General features: G+C 49.7%; 1 protein-coding gene across 1 annotated transcript in view; it reads right to left on the bottom strand.

Moving 5' to 3' along the window:
• Nucleotides 1–4315: 4315 nt before the first annotated feature.
• Nucleotides 4316–6166, bottom strand: part of LOC144153655 (complement C2-like) — a 146472-nt gene continuing 144621 nt past the window's right edge. The window contains exon 20 of the mRNA XM_077685313.1: nt 4316–5290. The gene's annotated coding sequence lies outside the window, so the exon portion shown is untranslated. The remainder of the gene's footprint in view (nt 5291–6166) is intronic.

Genomic DNA, 6166 nt, shown 5'->3' with positions numbered 1-6166 from the left:
TAAATCACAAGTAAAAACGAGTCCAGGCCTATTGCGCAATGTTGTGTCATTCTTACAGGGTAATTAAATTCTGCCGTAGTAGGAAATCACGACTTGGCTACAAACATTTCATAGAAATAAATCTGCAACGCCTGCTATAAAGTATCGCCCCAACGACCTTATCTTTCGTCAGCTGATTGTTTTTTATTCGCAAACACTTTCATTGCAAAGGTTTAACGTATTACCCTAACAGCAGGCAAGGAACGCCCTTTATGAAATCTCGCATCCACAAACCTAATTCTTCGTCAGATGATTGTTTTTATTCGCCTAACATTTCACTTCAAAGGTTTAAAGCATTAGCCTAACAGCAGGCAAGGTCCATTGTCGCGCTCATTTAAACGCTCATTGAAACACTAGCTAGCTCCACAATACTGAAATTTTTACGTTGAAGTACATCTACGGCTGCTGGCAGCATGTATATAAGTGCTTTAAACGATGGGTAGCGTGTTTGGAACAGCGTTTTTAAAAAGAAAATAGGCAAAGGTTTAGACTTATTGAACGTCTGTTGTTTCCCGCCAAAGGAAGATGATTCGGTTTTAATATATCGAAGTCTACGTCCACAACTGACGCCTAACACAGGCACAGGCCATCAGCTTACAAGGCATACTTCATTCCTTTGATAAGCATTTAGGCAACAGCAGCACTAAGTGCTGGCTAAGCTTCGCAAAATAGAAAAGCTTGCGAACGTGCGCTTGTTCCTGAACGTATCGTGTACCGCAAATGGTCGCGCGCTTCGCATGCTACCCAGCTGCGGCGGGAGGCGTAATGGCGGATGCCGTCGCAGACGACGCGGCTGTCCTCACCCTTAGCGGAGCGCGCGAGCATCAAGGCACCCTAACTAGATGGCTTGCCGCATTATGCACGCGCACGCCGGAGAACGCAGATTACGGACATTGCGAGGTCCTAAGGTGCTTCGCACCTAAAAACAACTCGAGGAAGAAGCGTACTATCCTGGAAAACGTATGAGCCGCTGCAGTTAAAAAAAGCGATTGCAAGGTCCACTAACGACGTCAATGCCCATGCACCACGGCCTTGCGCGTGAAAGGATAGATCTCCGCCGCTCGGTCTGGAGGCACAGCCGTACCAACACTACGCTGTCGTCATCGTCAATTCGCTGCGGCGCGTTCGGGAGATGGCGAGAATTCTGCCGGAATAATTCCTCTTTGCGAGGGCAGACGGCCCCGCCATGCTCCGAGGATTGTGTGTGTAGTGGACAACACAGGGGTAATTATCGTCGTCGGACCGCACGGGAGCGGCGGCTTTCCCGCAAAATACCTTTGTCGCGCGCCACCATAGGCACGCCTGCTTTTCGGTAGCCGCCGCTTTTCGCCCCGCCCCTTCAGAGTCGTGAGTACTCGCCGCGGCGTGTTTGCTCGCATGCGCACATGCTTTGGACCCGAAGGTGGTGGCGCCTAATTGAATATTTGGCTAACGGCTGAGTGACAGCTGTCTACGTGAATTTCGGGCCTCCCCTGTGCGTGTACGGAAGCTAGAAGGGTGTTTCCAAGACAGAGTGATACCGAAGTGTTATAAGGCCGAACGTGGCCGCAAAAGACCGTTCTTGTCAGAGCTCTCAGATAGGCAGTTCCCGGGGAGGCAAGAGTCTCGACCTTTGAAGCTAGGTTGGAATTTGTGAGCCCCAAAATCAAGAGGTAGACTTGAGTATCGAGTCGGAAGTTAAAGGTGCAGCTGTGTACCCGGCAACTAGATGGGTCCTGCGATGGCGACAGAGTCCCGGCCATCGTTGTCGCTCTAGCGGTTTTGGTACGCCCCGAGCATTGGAGAGTTAGACGGAGTTTGGGGTTCTCGAGTTACTTGTACGCACTTGGAGATAGTGTCCAGCTGAAGTTTGAAAGTTTTCCATTTTTATTACTCATGCACCCAGTTACTCTAACCCAAATAGTTGTATATAGGGTCTTCGTTTCCTCTCAGCAAATACAAACGCCTCAAGTTAGTCAATTCGACCGCCATCTAGGAGAACTTCCACACCAATGCACTGCGAGCCTCCTGTCAAATCAACCGGAGCCCGAGCGTTGGGTTTCCTCATCGGCACCGGACTTCGGGAAAACCAACATTTCAAGCTTTACAACGATCGGGAAATAACATGAGAATTTAATGGCTGCGTTCACTTGTTATTGTCTGCCAACGTCTGATGGAGCATGCTGCGGCCCTCTGAGAGCAAGAGCTCAGTTTTTAAACATCGCAGACTTATGCCCGAGAAAGTACCGCAGCGCCGCTTCCAAGCGGACTACGGCGTGAGCATTTGTGGCCCCCGGAGACGCCACCTCTTCCCCCCTTCGTCGCCGCAGTTTTTCCCAGAAGCTTCGTTCAGCGCCTGCGCTGCTTCATGGCGTGATTCCGCCATGTTCAAAGATTAACGTTTCGCAGGTTGGGACGTCGTTATACAGGCGACGTTGGGTAATAAAATCTGCGTTACCAGGTGGGTACCAAGCCGAGCACTGCGGGAAAGCCACCACGTTGACCAATGGCGCCCGACAACCGCTCGCCGCCTGCTTATTGCACCAAGCGCACTTGGGCTCGGTTCGGACGTACGTCAGCACGTTTTAGGGACGAAGCACCTTAAGGCCGAGGCTTGTCCGGCGTGCGGCGTCCGTGCTCACGGCACGGCACCGTGTAAATCGAAACACCTGTGAACAAAAGGTTCACGAAAGGTTAACAGCAACAACAAAATAAAATAAAAGGTTCACAAAAGGTTAGAGAGAGAGAGCGCGAGAGAGGGAGAGAGAGAGAGAGTGCTCCTGGAGAGCCATGCTGCGCATGCGCAAGGAGCATTGAATTGGACTGGATTAAATTGGATTTGGATTGGATTTAATTGTATTGAAATGAATTGGATTGGAATAAATTGAATTGTACTGGATTTGACTGGATTACAAATCGCTTTAGCAGCAGTAAGCACTTTCGCGCGCGATTTCCGGTAAGAACGATCCCCAGTGCTTCGCGCACTCGTCATGATTCACTTCGTCGAGATGTGTGAATATTTTCGCTCACCGCAAGATGTATCACCTGGTGGTAGTTGGATAAAAGTTCTAAAACTCTGAACGTACTAACCGGGAAATCGTATTATCTAGGGACTTAGTAACCGGGAAAAACACCGTAACGCTATCGAGAATTTTTGGTGTTCGCAGTTGAAACCGTAGTAACCCGGAAATCATATCAACCGGGATCGGGGTCTACTCTATCAAACAAAAAAAAAGTCATTTTACGGCGTACATACCATAAAAGGTATTTTTAGGCACTGGAAAGCGCCAATTGCCACGAACCTGCAAATAGGCGGTAGTTGGAACAAAGAGCTATTGTTTAAAATGTTCCTTAAAATGTTCGTGCTTACATAGTAAATAGGGATGATAAGGGCTCAAGAAAAAAAATAGGCATAAGGCCTAAAGTTGCGGCATGCAGTCATCAGATAAACTGCGTTTAACTCTACCTTTTTATTCTAAATATCCAATCTTTCCAAGGATCGAGCTAAAAATTGCCGTTTCGGCAACGGAATTACGGACAAAAATACTAACTTTCCCGCATACAGTCCCACTGTGAAGTGATGTTAGTGATGATGAAGACCACAGACAACTTAACCGTTGCTTTGATTGCTTACAACATGTATGACTGGATCAAACATTTTTCGACCCAGTGTATGATTTTTTTCCCAATTACTGCGTGTGTGGCATAAACATACCACCAAGTCTCTAACTCATCGGGGAAAACGCTGCAAGAAGATATGGAGAAAGAAACATAAAACCGTAAGTACACAACCGCAAAGCCCTTGGCAACTGCAGGGTTGCCAAGGGCAATAAAGTCTAAATATTCAGAAAAGCGTGCACTCATCCACAGAACTTGAACGGCGAAGCTGTTGTTCGTAGGCATTACCGGACACACAGTTATTTTTGAGTGCCATTGTTTATTTGCATATTTGCTGTGATAGCAATTGTTGTCAAATGTGTCGAAAAGGTCGCCGTCTTCTTCGCTGCGAGTGGTGGATGCAAAGTCGTCCTCAGCATTGTACAGTTTCACTGTCTGCTCGTCATGGACTGTAGGCAGCAGTGGCCAAATCTGCTAGTCGTCTCGGGAATGGTTGGCATGTCTCCAATTATCCATAATGGCTTCTAGAGAATGCGGCGGCCGCGGTGACCTCACACAACCAGGGTACCTTTTCATCTTTAGCGTTAGCGCTGGAAGCACTTGGCGAAGCGGTGGAGTTTTTTCTTTTCTTTTCTATTTTTTTTTTTTTTTTTGCTGAAGCCAGTGCACGATTCGGGGACTCGGCAGTAGCCTGAGCGCTCAGCATTTTCTTGGTCCTCAGGATTTTTGTGAGTTGGTTTTTTAGATGCGACGCATCTCTTGCTCTGAGGCATGTCCCTCCTGCGTCGTCGTTGTCGCGCTGTCTGTCCGCATCCCTCCTCCGTTCTTCTCTGCGACAGTTGTGCGCAACAGCTGTGCGCAACACTCTCACTCCGTCTCATTATCATAAGCAGCAGCTGCGTGCGCGCGCTTCGCTCGCTTCGCTCCGCTCCCGTCGCGTGGCGACGCGCGGTGTGCGCAAGTGCGCGCATGTGCGACTCTCCTCCGTTGTCTCCTCTCCTTCAAGCGCTGTGAATATAAAGCGGGTAGCGCGCTGCGGCGGTTCAGTCAGCGCTCGCTCTCGTTCGACTCCGCGTGACTTTGCTTGACGACTCCGTGCTCCTTGACGACTCCGAGTGGGCTGACACAATCCAATACCAGCGTGAGCGCAAACGCTCAAGGCAACGTTACGACCAATCGAACCCCCCGATGCGTCGCATCAAATCAGGGTTCCCTCGCGGGAAGATGGGCGTAATTTTTGATAAAGCCACTGCGCGTTCCAGGGATGCCCAGCGGTCGCCGAAAGGCACGCGCTCACGAGCGTTCGGCATTTTCGTGGTAAGTTTTCCTGCAACTGCGAAATTCCAGCTTATACAACAGCACCGCCGTTAAAACTGGAAAGTATTCTGGCTGTTCTACAAGTGTACCTGGTCAATTGTGCGAAAAAGTCGCTGTCCGGCGTTGGCGTCTGCTCAGCCTAAAATTCCGGTACATAGCTCACCACGGAGAGCGCAGTTACACGCCCATCCTCCATCTTGAGTTCCAAACTCGTGCGGAAACCCACCCGCCACACATGGAGGACTCACTGATGCGGTTGCAGCTGCGGAGTAAAGTGGGCTCGTAGGTGTACTGCTGGATGCGGCGTAGGCTGGACGTGGTAGCCGCAGTCGCTGACCTGCGCACAACGGGAAAAGGCGTTCGCTGTGCAGCAATGAGAGTGTGCTTTTCTGCCACGGCGGAACCTGTGGAGCAGCGGTTCGTTGAAATCAGATATCAGGCACGCAACTCTGGCGTATAAGCCAGACAATCCGATACTTGAGGAGGGCAACATGTTTCACACATGACGTCACCGCCCTTTAAGGTGCAGCTTCTTCAGCACAGTTTGAGACAAAAGCGGTAGATGAGTTCACAGCTTCCCGTCTCGCGCGTGTTCATCAGCATGGCAGCTGCAGTAACACCGGTGAAAGCTACCAGCTTAGGAATACAATCGAAGCGCAAGTGAAGTAGCACGCCCCTAAGCAACGCACGGCCAAATGGGAGGTGAAGAGTTGCAACTGTGGCTGTGAGGGCGGTGTTCGGAGGACAATCAAGCATGCGGCTCGCTGACCAGGCACAGCGGTGCACAATCCTAGTAGCACAGTACTGTAAGGAGGAGCACTCAGCGGCATTAACGCTTTCGCCTTCAGAAATGAATATTTTTAAAGCGAAACTTTATACGACTAACCAAAAGGAAAATGCGATGCTCTCATGTGCTCCAAAAACTCCTTCAGTGCAGCAGCAAGCGCATCCACAAAGAACCCAGCTTGCAGAGGAGAGAAAACTGGGTAGAGATTATCTGAGTTTAGTGATGACGTAGCCACGTTCTCGCATCTACTGACGCATCGTAATTGAGAACGGCGTATCCGAGGGTGCGAAAAAATCGAAGACTTTCTACTTTTTGACGAACGAAGTGCAACGCTCCTCGTGGTTTGGTTTGATATTCTATGTTGGAATTCGGCTTTATTCATGACTTCCTATACTGGATTACCAAAACAGTGTCCCGGTCACTGTA

Source organism: Haemaphysalis longicornis, unplaced genomic scaffold (assembly GCF_048455015.1).
Source record: "Haemaphysalis longicornis isolate Haplotype H1 unplaced genomic scaffold, Haemaphysalis longicornis Haplotype H1 scaffold_9, whole genome shotgun sequence".
Taxonomy (NCBI): Eukaryota; Metazoa; Arthropoda; class Arachnida; order Ixodida; family Ixodidae; genus Haemaphysalis; species Haemaphysalis longicornis.
Note: the sequence above shows the minus strand (reverse complement) of the source record. Positions and strands in the feature narration are given on the sequence as shown.